The 13425-nt window shown below is 37.6% G+C and overlaps 1 long non-coding RNA gene across 1 annotated transcript; it reads right to left on the reverse strand.

The window, feature by feature from the left end:
• LOC140182794 (uncharacterized) lies at positions 1 to 726 on the reverse strand. The gene is made up of 3 exons (XR_011878923.1): positions 450 to 726; positions 283 to 350; positions 1 to 199 (listed from the first exon to the last, which is right to left on the reverse strand). It is a non-coding gene; the product is annotated as an uncharacterized lncRNA (long non-coding RNA).
• Positions 727 to 13425: the final 12699 nt, after the last annotated feature.

Raw genomic sequence — 13425 nt, forward strand, 5'->3', positions numbered from 1 at the left:
CTTTTTGTGGCTCATGAATCATGGAAGGCTGATGACAGCAGATAGAAAAGCTAGAATGATGGAAACTTCTTCTTACTATCATAATTGTCCCTAAGTGAAAGAATCGATCCTCCACGTGCTGCGAGACTGTCCTAGCGCATGTAGGATCTGGGCCAAATTAGTACACCCAAATGCTATTGCTCTCTTTTTCACAATGCCTCTGGAGTTATGGATATAAACAAACTTTAGCAATGACATGGACAAAAGCTCTGAGCACAATTGGATTGACGAATTTGTGCTAACCTGCTACTGACTTTGGAAGTGGCGAAATGAAGAGGTTCACAATCCAAGTTTCCTCCGCCCAGTGAATCCTATTTCAATCATAAGGGGAAAAGCTAAGGAGTATAAGAGAGCTCATCAGAAAGGCACGCTTCTATCTATTGAAACAGCTCAAAGTAGGAAAAACTTACATTGGAGCCCGCCCAAAAAGGGTGGGTTAAATTGAATATTGATGGCACATCACAAGAAAGAACAATGAAGGTTGGGTGCGGAAGTCTTCTTCGAACCCATAATGGGGAGTGGATTGGGGGTTTTCGAGCGAATTTTAGAAGATGCCAACCAGTGCAAGCTGAGTTGTGGGGTGTCCTCCATGGCCTTCACATGACGACAGACTTGGAAATGAGAAGAGTGGAGGTGGAAGTAGATGCAAAGGGGGTTTACAAAATCCTTCGTAGACCTTGGAAAATTGCTTTTATTCATATTGGAAGAGAAGCCAATCAGTGCGCACACTGGCTAGCGTGCAGTAGCATCAAGTTCACGGAGACTTTTCACTTTTTAGATGCTCCCCCGTTAGATTTAGTTAGTTTAATGAGAGATGATGTAAAAGGGGTTTTTTGCCCCAATAACCTTTAGTTTTGTAGTTTTTTTTTTTTGTGGGCCTGGTGCCCTTACACTTACCAAAAAAAATAAATAATATATTTATGTATAAAAAATATTTTTTAAAAAAAAATTATGCTTTGTCTTTCATTATTTTAAAAATTTAAAAAGTTAATCCTATGATTCACGGATACGGAATACAATATGACACACAACATGACACGTGAACACACAAATTTAAAATTCTTATAAGATACGGAAACACAGCATATATATAAAATATTTTTTAGATAAATTGTAATGATATTTTAATATTTTATTAATATTGAAATATAAAATAATTTTTAAACTTTTTTCATGATTTTTTAATTATATAAAGTATTTAAAATACCTTTTTTAATTATTAATAATATGGTTAAATACTTTTTTCGTCCCTAAGATTTGGGGTGAAAATTAAATTCGTCCTCGACCTTTTTTTTGTTATTAAAATCATCCTTTTGTCCATAAATAATATTTTTAAGACGATTTTGCCCTCTAAAAAAAACCTTCCCTTCCCCACTAACCCCCAACCCCCCTTTAAGGCTTCATCATCATAACCGAGCTTCTTTCTCTCTCTCTCTCTTTCTTCCCGTCTCCTTCTCTCCCTCATCACTAACCCCTAACCCCCTTCATCATCATCACCGAACCTCTTGCTCTCTCTCTTTGTCCCAAACTCTTACTCTCCCTGACCACTAACCCCACTCATCTTCTTCTCATTACCATCACCATCATCATTATCACAGAAACAAAGATTGAATCACACACAAATTAAAGAATCACAAAATAAAGAGACCATCCAGTAAAAATTTCTTCAAAAGCTTGAATCATAGGCGGTCATTGCTGCTGTCGGAGGAGGAGCCACAATAGATGGTGGCGGCGCTACGAACGATGCGGTAGAGGAGGGAGACGTTTGATGAGTTGTTGCCGATCTGGTCTTCATTCTGCCCAAAAATGCGGTAGTCGTCGAAGACAGTTCCACGGCAGAATTAAACGATGAATTGGAAGCGTTTTTTGAGAAGAATGTTACGAGATTGAGAAATGAGGGAACGACTCTGGGAGGGGGATGTTGCGAATAGAACGGGAATGCCAATAGAGGAAAAAACAAAAGGATTTTGGCTAAGGCATGGTACTGTCTGTGGAAAAGAAAGGTCTAAGGCAGTGGTGTGGTGGAGGTGGGAGGAGTGTTGAGGGTGAGAAGTAAATGGCAGAGACAGAAAATGAAAGAAAAAGACACTGTGGCTCTCTTTCTCTCTTCTTAGTCCTTTTTTTTAATTTTTGAAGAACATATACATGAGTTCTTTCTTTTTAATTTTTTTAATTTATGTTGTTGCTAATTTTGTGGATGTTGTTGTTGCTGGATTGTTAATTTATTTTGTGGTTAGATTTATGGTGTAACCATGGTGATGATGATAAGACAGATTTATTTTGTTGTTATGGTGGTTCATAGTGATGATGATTGGTGTGGAATTTAAAGTCCACAAACTAACCGGCAAGTGCACCGGGTCGTACCAAGTAATACCTTACGTGAGTAAGGGTCGATCCCACGAGGATTGATAGATTAAACAACAATAGTATTTGATAGGCTTAGTTAGACAAATAGAAAATAGTGTTGAATATTCAAAGAGCATTAAAAAGTAGACAGAAAAATGATTAATTTGGGAATAAAATATGGAGAAGATAGTTAAGGCTTCATAGTTATCTATTTTTCCGGATTAACTTTTCTTACTAACTATTTTAATTATGTAGGATTTAATTTATGGCAAACTATATGTGACTAGACCCTAATTCCTTAAACCTTACTAGTTTCCTCTAAAATTCATTAACTGCCAATTTCTTGGTCAATTAATTCCAATTAGAAGCTACATGATCAAATTCCAGTTTATATGCCACAAAAACTCTAATTATCCAAAAATAAAAGGATTATATGTCACGTATCCCGTTAAATCCAGATAATTAAAATTTAGGAGAATATGTTTTCAAGCTGTTGTTCAAGTAAAGAGCTTTTTCAAGTTATACAAGAACTCAAATAGAAAGAGGGTCATACTTTCGTTCCACCCAAATTCATAAGATGAAGAGCAAAAACAATTCTTATATTATAAATCCATGCATAAATTAAAATAGAAAAAGCAATAAAATCAATCCATATAAATAGACAGAGCTCCTAACCTTAACAGTGGAGGTTTAGTTGCTCATGGTTCAGAGTAGAAAACTAGGATTGTAAATTATGAATTATGTTGAAGTCCAATCCCCCTGTTAACTAATTGGGATCCTTTTTATAACTAATCCTAATAATTTAAAACCTATTATCTAAAAATAGAATAATATCTTTTCCTCAAAATAATATTTGAATTTAAATTTGAATTTAATTGACAAGTCTTCAGTTGATGGGTGGGGACCACATGTTTTGTCCATTCTGCAGCTTCTAATCTGTGTTTTCTGGGCTGAAAACTGAGTTAGAATAGCCCAGAAATCGCCCCCAGCGTTTTTCTGCATTTTCTGCACGTGGCGCATGTCGTGCGTACGCGTCAGTCACGCGTACGCGTCGATGGTCTTTTTCGCGAGTCACGCGGACGCGTCGGTCACGCGCACGCGTCGCTGTGCAAATCTTCAAATCACGCGTACGCGTCAGTCACTCGCACGCGTCGCCATGAAAAGCTCCAAATCATGCGTACGCGTCAGTCACGCGTACGCGTCGCTCCTCGCTGCCATCTCCTTTGATTCTTGTGCTGCAGAAACTCCATCAAATTCCGCCGAATGCTACCTAAAATAAACAAAATTGCAAAAGACTCAAAGTAGCATCCATATTGGCTAAAAGATAATTAATTCTTTATTAAATTCAATAAATTAGATGCAAATTTACTAGGAAAAGATAGGAAGGATGCTCACGCATCACAACACCAAACTTGAACTGTTGCTTGTCCTCAAGCAACCAAAACTAATATAAGCTTAGGATGTGAATTTGCATGAGAATGAGAGTTCGATTAAGCTCATGCCTCTTCTTATAGTGGGGTTTACACCTGCAATCCTGAATATTTTTGGCATCTCACTTTATCTTTTGAAGTTCAGAATGATTGGCATCCATAGGAACTCAGAATTCAGATAGTGTTATTGATTCTCCTAGTTCAGTATGTTGATTCTTGAACACAGCTACTTTATGAGTCTTGGTCGTGACCCTAAGCATTTTGTTTTCCAGTATTACCACCGGATACATAACTGCCACACACACATAACTGGGTGAACCTTTTTGATTGTGACTCAGCTTTGCTAGAGTCCCCAGTTAGAGGTGCCCAGAGTTCTTAAGCACACTCGTTTTTGCTTTAGATCACGACTTTAACCGCTCAGTCTCAAGCTTTTCACTTGACACATTCACGCCACAAGCACATGGTTAGGGACAGCTTGATTTAGCCGCTTAGGCCAGGATTTTATTCCTTTGGGCCTTCCTATCCATTAATGCTCAAAGTCTTGGATCCTTTTTTTTATATTTTTTTTCAAGCTTCGTGTTTTTCACTGCTTTTTCTTGCGTTTCAGATTATCAATAACATTTCTCTTTTTTTCATCATTCTTTCAAGAGCCAACAATTTTAACATTCATAAACTTCACTATAAAAAATATGCACTGTTCAAGTCATGCATTCAGAATCACAGAAAATACCACCACATTTGAATAAATGAGACTACTCTAAAAATTAAACTCAAATTCTCATGCACTACATCTGTTCTTCTTTCTTTTTGATTTCAAGCTCAGTGGGCAATACATGAGACATCTTTCAGAATTAAAGCACTTAACAGAAAATTAAACTAGAACCTATGAATCTACTAATAAAGGATCATGCAATAAACAAAACAAAGTAGCAGAAAACCGAAACATAACATATTAAAAGCGGGAAGGAAAAAAATGAAAGGAACTCAACCACCTTAGTTATCCGAGCGGTCGTTTTATTCTTCAAGTTGTGCTCCTTTGTGAAGATGATTCGCCTACCTTTGGTGCCATAAGAATAGACAGAAAACCTATAAGCGAAGCGTCAACACCAAACTTAAAGGTTTGCTTGTCCTCAAGCAAAGAAGAACTGAAAATAAAAAGAAACAATTATTATACAGAAATAAGAATAAAAGGATAAAAGAACAAGAGAGAATTAGGATTGGGAGAGAGAAAAAGAAAATTAAAGCTGGGCGGCAAACTAGTGTAATTGTGCAGCGCAGGCGACGCGTACGCGTACGGCATGCATACGCGTGGGTCGCGCATTTTTCTTAATGACGCGTAAGCGTCAGGCACGCGTCCGCGTGCCCTGGGTTTTGTGCGATTCGTGTGAAGCCAGCCGCGTGCATGCGCAACCCTCTGTTCGCGTGTCTTTGGGATCAATATTTTCATACAACGCGTGCGCGTCATTCACGCGCACGTGTGGATGGCCATTTTTACAGATGACGCGCACGCGTCAGGGACGCGTGCGCGTGATCAAATTTTTTCCTCTAGCACACTTTCAGCCCCAAACCAGCATAACTTTCTGCCCAAACGCATATTTACGTTGAAGTTCAGGGTCACGCGTATGCGTTAGTGACGCGCACGCGTTGAAGGCGAAAAGTACAAATGACGCGCACGCGTGATGCGGTTTGTGCTTCTAGCATGCTTCCAGCTCTACTCCCGCTCAACCCTCTGGTCATTTTTATTTTTCATGCACACCCATCTGACGCGTACGCGTCAGCGACGCTTGCGCGTCGTGTGCCTTTTTTTTTTGAGAGAATTGTCCGGCTCCTGTTCTAAGATAGCTGCATGATCTGAAAAACAGTAAAAACTTAGTAAAAATCAAATAGGGAAGAAAAATACTACTACTAAAGATAGCTAAGGATACGAATTTATCGGGTTGCCTCCCGACAAGCGCTTCTTTAACGTCACTAGCTTGACGGTCAGTTCTGCTAGTTCAGCAGATGAGTGGACCTCTGGCGATCAATCTCGCCTCCAAGATAGTGCTTCAACCTCTGGCCATTCACTGTAAACTTCCTATCAGAATTCTCTTCTTGTATTTCCACATGACCATATGGTGAAGCTCTGGTAACCACAAACGGTCCTGACCACTGGGATTTCAACTTCCTGGGAAAGAATTTGAGCCTTGAATTATATAGAAGCACTCTCTTTCCTGGCCCAAAGATTCTGATGGCAATCTTCTTGTCATGCAGTAGCTTGGTTCTCTCCTTATAGAGCTTGGTATTCTCAGAGGCTGAATATCTGAATTCATCAAGCTCATTCAACTGAAGCATCCGCTTAATTCCTGCAGCTTCTGAATCAAGATTCAGGTACCTGATTGCCCATTAAGCTTTATGCTCCAACTCAACTGGCAAGTGACAGGCTTTGCCATAGACTAACTGATAAGGGGACATGCCAATAGGAGTCTTGTAAGTTGTCCGGTATGCCCAGAGAGCATCATCAAGCTTCCTAGACCAGTCCTTTCTTGAAACACTGACGGTCTTCTCTAGAATCCTCTTAAGTTCCCTGTTGGAAACTTCAACCTGTCCACTTGTCTGAGGGTGATAGGGGGTTGCCACTTTATGACGAACTCCATATCTATGCAGAAGAGAGTCCAACTGTCTGTTACAGAAGTGGCTTCCACCATCACTAATGAGTGTCCTTGGAACACCAAACCGGCTAAAGATATATCTCTGAAGAAAGCTCATTACTACCCTGGCATCATTGGTGGGTAGAGCCACAGCTTCCACCTATTTGGACACATAGTCAACCGCCACTAAAAATGTAGTTGTTTGAATGTGAGGGTGGAAAAGGTCCCATGAAATCAATACCCCACACATCAAACAACTCAACTTCAAGAATCCCCTGCTGTGGCATTTCATGGTTGGCAGGGAGATTCGTGGCCTTTGCACATCTGTCATAGTGCTTCACAAGTTTTCTTGAATCTCTGAAGAGAGTCGGCCAGTAAAACTCGCTTTGAAGGACCTTTGTAGCTGTCCTTTCACCACCAAAGTGGCCTCCATAATCAGAACCATGACAGTGCCAAAGAATCTGCTGTGTTTCTTCATCTGGGACACATCTCCACATTATACCATCTGAACACCTTTTAAAAAGGTATGGTTCCTCCCAAATGTAGTACTTGGCATCAATCAATAGCTTCTTTACTTGTTGCTTGCTGTACTCCCTTGGGATAAAATTCATGGCCTTATAATTGGCAATATCTGCAAACCATGAAGCCTGCTGAATGAAGAACAATTGCTCATCCGGAAACGTCTCAGTCATAGCTGTGGGTGGTTGTTCTCCTGCTTCAGGCTCAATTCTGGAGAGATGGTCAGCTACTTGATTTTCTGACCCTTTCCTGTCTTTTATCTCAATATCAAACTCTTGAAGGAGCAATACCCATCTAATTAATCTTGGTTTAGAATCCTGTTTGGTTAGAAGGTACTTCAAAGCAGCATGGTCAGTATAAACAATAACCTTAAAACCAAGTAAATAGGACCTAAACTTATCAACAACATACACAACAGCTAATAATTCCTTTTCTGTAGTTGTGTAATTCTTTTGATCATCATTTAACACACGACTGGCATAGTAAATGACATGTACAAGCTTACCATGCCTCTGTCCTAAAACCGCTCCTATAGTAAAATCACTAGCATCACACATTAATTCAAATGGTAAATCCCAGTCAGGAAGAGCTATAATGGAAGCAGAGGTAAGGTTTGCTTTCAGAGTTTCAAAGGCATGCAGACAATCAGAATCAAAGATAAAAGGAACATCAACAACCAACAGGTTGCTCGATGGTTTAGCAATTTTAGAAAAATCCTTTATAAATCTTCTATAAAATCCTGCATGACCCAAGAAACTCCTAATTGCCTTAACATTAGTTGGTGGTGGTAATTTTTCAATTACCTCCACCTTTGCTCTGTCTACCTCAATCCCCTTACTTGAAATCCGGTGTCCAAGAACAATGTCTTCTGTAACCATAAAATGGCATTTTTCCCAATTTAAAACAAGGTTTGATTCTTGACACCGTTTCATGACAAGAGATAAATGTTTAAGGCAGGATTCAAAAGAATTACCAAAAACAGAAAAGTCATCCATAAATATTTCAATAAACTTTTCAATCATATCAGAAAAAATGGAAAGCATACACCTCTGAAAAGTTCCTGGAGCATTACAAAGTCCAAATGGCATTCTCCTGTAAGCAAATACTCCAAAGGGGCATGTGAATGCTGTCTTCTCTTGATCTTGAGGGTCCACTGCAATTTGATTATATCCAAAAATCCATCTAGAAAACAATAAAAAGCATGACCAGCTAACCTCTCAAGCATCTGATCAATGAAAGGCAGGGGGAAATGATCCTTCCTTGTAGCAGTGTTGAGCCTCCTGTAATCTATGCACATTCTCCATCCTGTGATTGTTCTTGTAGGAATAAGCTCATTCTTTTCATTCTTAATCACTGTCATCCGTCCTTTCTTGGAAACTACCTGCATAGGACTTACCCAAGGGCTGTCAGAAATAGGGTAAATAATGCCTGCTTCCCATAATTTCATTACCTCTTTTTGGACCACCTCTTTCATAATTGGATTAAGTCTCCTTTGTGGTTGCACAACTGGTTTAGCATCATCTTCAAGGAGGATCTTGTGCATACACTTGGTTGGACTAATCCCCTTCAAGTCACTAATGGTCCATCCAAGAGCTGTTTTATGGCTCATGAGCACTGAAACAAGTGCCTTTTCTTCTTCAGGCTTCAGAGAAGAGCTAATAATCACTGGATATGAATCATTTTCACCCAAGAACACATATTTCAGAGAAGGAGGCAAAGATTTGAGCTCAAGCTTGGGGACTTCCTCCTCCTTTATTGGCGTGTTCATCAGCTCCTTTTGGAGTGGTGAATCATCAACTTCAACTAATTTGTACTCAGAAATAGGATCCAGAACATCATCAAGTACCTCAGCTTTCAGTACTTCTTGAACAAGTGGTTCAATAACATCTATTTTCATACACCCCTCAGAATCATTAGGGTGCTTGAGGGCTTCAAAAACATTTAGGACCACCTGTTCTTCATTGACCCTCAGGGTTAATTCAACCTTTTGCACATCAATGAGAGCTCTACCTGTAGCTAAAAAGGGTCTACCAAGTATAATAGAGGGTTTTACCTCCTCTTCCATGTCTAATATAACAAAATCAACAGGGAAGATAAATGGGCCTACTTTCACAAGTAAATCTTCAACAACACCCACAGGTAATTTAATAGAAAGATCAGCAAGTTGAAGAGAAATACGAGTGGCTTTTACCTCCTCAATTTGAAGCTTTTTCATCACTGAAAGTGGCATTAGATTGATGCTAGCTCCAAGGTCACATAAAGCTCTCTGAATGCCGACATCTCCAATGGTGCAAGGAATAACAAAACTTCCTAGGTCTGGCATCTTCTCAGGAAGGGTGTGTTGAATAATGGCACTACATTCCTTGGTTAACACCGCTGTCTCTTGTTCCTTCCAATTCTTCTTGTGAGTCAACAATTCTTTCATAAATTTTGCATAGAGAGGCATTTGCTCCAGAGCTTCTGTAAAAGGAATGTTGATCTGCAGCTTCTTGAAGACATCTAAAAATTTTGAGAATTGCTTTTCCTTGGACGCCTTTTGAAGCCTCTGAGGATATGGCATTTTTGGCTTGTATTCAGGAGCCTTTGGCAAGGTGGGATAAGTGTCAAGAGAGTCAGGAAACGGGTTGTCTGCATGTTTAGGAGGGGCGTGCTCCAGTGGCGGAACTTGAAACAAAATTTTGGGGGGGGGGGGCACATAGAAGATAGTTGTCAAAATATTTCTGATATGGATCCCATTTAAGATAAGTTCGTCTAATCTCATCTCTCCGGTTTGGGTGATATTGCCAAATTTAAAGCCGTTTTTCAGGGTCTCGTTTCAAAAAATTAAGGTCAAACTCATCAGATGTAACTTTTTGAACTTTTGAAGGTTGTATCTCACTTTTTTCGTAATTCATTAAAGTAGAAGAACTATCTACAGGTGTTGATATTGTAAAAATTATATGTTTTCCTTCTTGAATATTAACCTTCCTCTTAAAAAATTATCAATTCTTTGATTTTTTATTATTATTTTATATAAAAATTTGAATATATATATCCTGTAGAATATGTAAAGAAGAGGTTAGAAGGACAAATATTAAAATTTATAATATTTATTGAATTTTTTTTATCAATTTATACAAATACAATAATATTAATACTTATTGAATATTCTATTTTTTTTATCATATAAAAAATTAAATTAAATAAATAGTAAAATATAAAATAATATTAAATTAAATAAATATATAATTTTTATATTTGAACTTAAAGGTAGAGAGAGTGTTGCTTATTGAACTTATTGGGTACTTTGAGTTATAATAAAGTATTTAAACCAATTAAATTATTTTTTATCTTTTAAAAAAATACTACTAATTTTTTTATAAAAAATTTGGGGGGACCATGGCCCCCCTTTGTCTGAACTAAGCTCCGCCACTGGCGTGCTCTACATCTCCCTTCTTCTTCTCTGGAGCTTCTTTTTCAACTAGCTCTTCATTGGTCTTGGTTTCAGAGCCAGCTACTTTACCACTTCTCAACTGAATAGCCTTGCAATCTTCTCTTGGGTTCACCACTGTATCACTTGGAAATATACTTACAGACCTCTCAGGTATTTGCTTGCTTAGTTGGCCCATCTGCACTTCCAAGTTTCTAATGGAGGCTCTGGTTTCCTGCATAAAACTCCTCATCAGCTCCCAATTAGAATCTTCTTGGGATTTAGAGTTTGCCTGCTGAAGTGGTTGTTGCTGCTGCGACTGAAATTGGCGGTTGTTGTAATTGTTCTGTTGGAAGCCGCCCTGAGAATTATTGTTGAAGTTCTGAGGTCTCTAAGGTTGGTCCCTCCATCCAAAATTTGGGTGATTCCTCCACCCCTGATTGTATGTCTTGGAATATGGATTATTGTTGGGATTCCTCGGACCATTCCCCATGTAATTGACCTGTTCAGAAGAAGGTTGAGCATAATCATAATTATCATTTTGCACAAAATTACATGCCATGTCATAGGAGGTCTCTTGGGGTGGATTTTGAGTGTTGATAGCTGAGACTTGCATGCCACCCATCTGTTGAGTAAGTAGATTTATCTGCTGGGACATAAGCTTGTTCTGAGTAAGAAAAGCATTAACAGCTTCTACTTCCAACACGCCTCTCTTCTGAGAGGTCTCAGAGTTCATAGGATTTCTGTTAGATGAATATAAATATTGGTTGCTTGCAACCAATTCAATCAGCTCAATAGTCTCCTCTGGTGTCTTCTTCTTGTGTAGTGAACCACCTGCAGAGGTATCTAAGCTCATCTTGGACATCTCACCCAAGCCTTCATAAAAGATATCTAGTTGGGTCCATTTGGAGAACATGTCTGGAGGGTATTGCCTAGTCAGTAGCTTGTATCTCTCCCAAGCTTCATAAAGAGTTTCACCCTCCTTCTGCCTGAAGGTCTGAACCTCCAACCTAAGCTTAGTCAGCTTCTTTGGTGGGAAAAATTTAGTGAGAAACTCCGTAACAACTTTTTCCCAAGTATTCAGACTCTCTTTTGGTTGGGAATCTAGCCATAGCTTTGCTTTATCCCTCAGAGCAAATGGAAAAAGCATGAGTTTGTACACCTCTGGGTTCACTCCATTTGTCTTCACAATATCACGTATCTGCAGAAAATCAGAAATAAATTGATTTGGATCTTCATGAGGAAGTCCATGATACTGACAATTTTGTTGCACCAGGGTGACCAGTTGTGGTTTCAACTCAAAGTTGTTCGCAGCAATATGAGGCACCACAATGCTTTTTCCATAAAGATCCGCAGTAGGGGCAGAATAAGAGCCGAGCACTCTCCTTTGTTGATCATCCCCATTCGGATTTGCTACATTGGCATTAACAGCATTATTATTATTAGGATCCATAGTTTCTGCAGTCTTGTAAAGTCTTGCTTGTTGTAAACGTCCCCTGAAATTTTTTTCAGGTTTAGGATCAAAGTCTAAGAGATGTTCTTTGTCTCTGTTCCTACGCATAAACAAACAGAAAATACAAAAAGATGGGACTCTCTACGTTAGAGTGCAGAGAAGTCCCTGTGAGGTAACCTGTGTAAAATAATAAAATAAAAATACTAAATAAAATAAATAAATAAATTTCAAAAACTATAGGTAAAATTAAGACAAGAAAAATAAACAAAAAAAATTAAAATAAAAATATATAGAAGACATCAAACTTAATTCAGTCACAAAAAAAAAAACTTAATTTTAAAAATTAAGAAAAAATAATATAAGATATAATTTTTTTTTCGGAGGTTAAAAATAGAAATAAAATAAAATAAATAAAATATTAAAAGATAAGAAAAATAATGGGAAGAAACAGAATGAAAATAAAAGAAAAGAAAAATAAAAAGAAAAAGAAAAATAAAATAAAAAAATTGGACGCAGGTTTTGAAAACAAGATTCAAAAGTTAAATGAAGAAAAATTAAAACGGGGACAGGGGAATAGGGGAAACAAGACGAAACGCACGGGGAAATGAAAAAATAAATAAAGAAAAAGAAAAAAATGAAAATAAAAATTAATAATATTAAGTTAAAACTAATTAAAAGAAAAATTATCTAATCTAATAAATCAAACAACGAGTAGTTGTCAATCACAATCAATCTCCGACAACGGCGCCAAAAGCTTGGTGTGAAATTTAAAGTCCACAAACTAACCGGTAATTGCACAGGATCGTACCAAGTAATACCTTACGTGAGTAAGGATTGATCCTACGAGGATTAATGGATTAAGCAACAATAGTATTTGATAGGTTTAGTTAGACAAATAGAAAATAGTGTTGAATGTTCAAAGAGCATTAAAAAGTAGACAGGAAAATGATTAATTTGGGAATAAAATATGGAGAAGATAGTTAAGGCTTCAGAGTTATTTATTTTTCCGAATTAACTTTTCTTACTAACTATTTTAATTATGTAGATTTAATTTATGGCAAACTATATGTGACTAGACCCTAATTCCTTAGACCTTTCTAGTCTCATCTAAAATTCATTAACTGCCAATTCTTTGGTCAATTAATTCTAATTAGAAGCTACATGATCAAATTCCAGTTTATATGCCACAAAAACTCTAATTACCCAAAAATAAAAGGATTATATGTCACGTATCCCGTTAAATCCAGATAATTAAAATTTAGGAGAATATGTTTTTAAGTTGTTGTTCAAGTGAAGAGCTTTTTCAAGTTATACAAGAATTCAAATAGAAAGAGTGTCATACTTTCGTTCCACCCAAATTCATAAGATGAAGAGCGAAAACAATTCTTAAATTATAAATCCATGCATAAATTAAAATAGAAAAAGCAATAAAATCAATCCATACAAATAGGCAGAGCTCCTAACCTTAACAGTGGAGGTTTAGTTGCTCATGGTTCAAAGTAGAAAACTAGGATTGTAAATTATGAATTATGTTGAGGTCCAATTCCCCTTTAACTAATTGGGATCCGTTTTTATAACTAATCCTAATAATTTAAAACCTAT

Source organism: Arachis hypogaea, chromosome 20, assembly GCF_003086295.3.
Source record: "Arachis hypogaea cultivar Tifrunner chromosome 20, arahy.Tifrunner.gnm2.J5K5, whole genome shotgun sequence".
NCBI classification, from domain to species: Eukaryota; Viridiplantae; Streptophyta; class Magnoliopsida; order Fabales; family Fabaceae; genus Arachis; species Arachis hypogaea.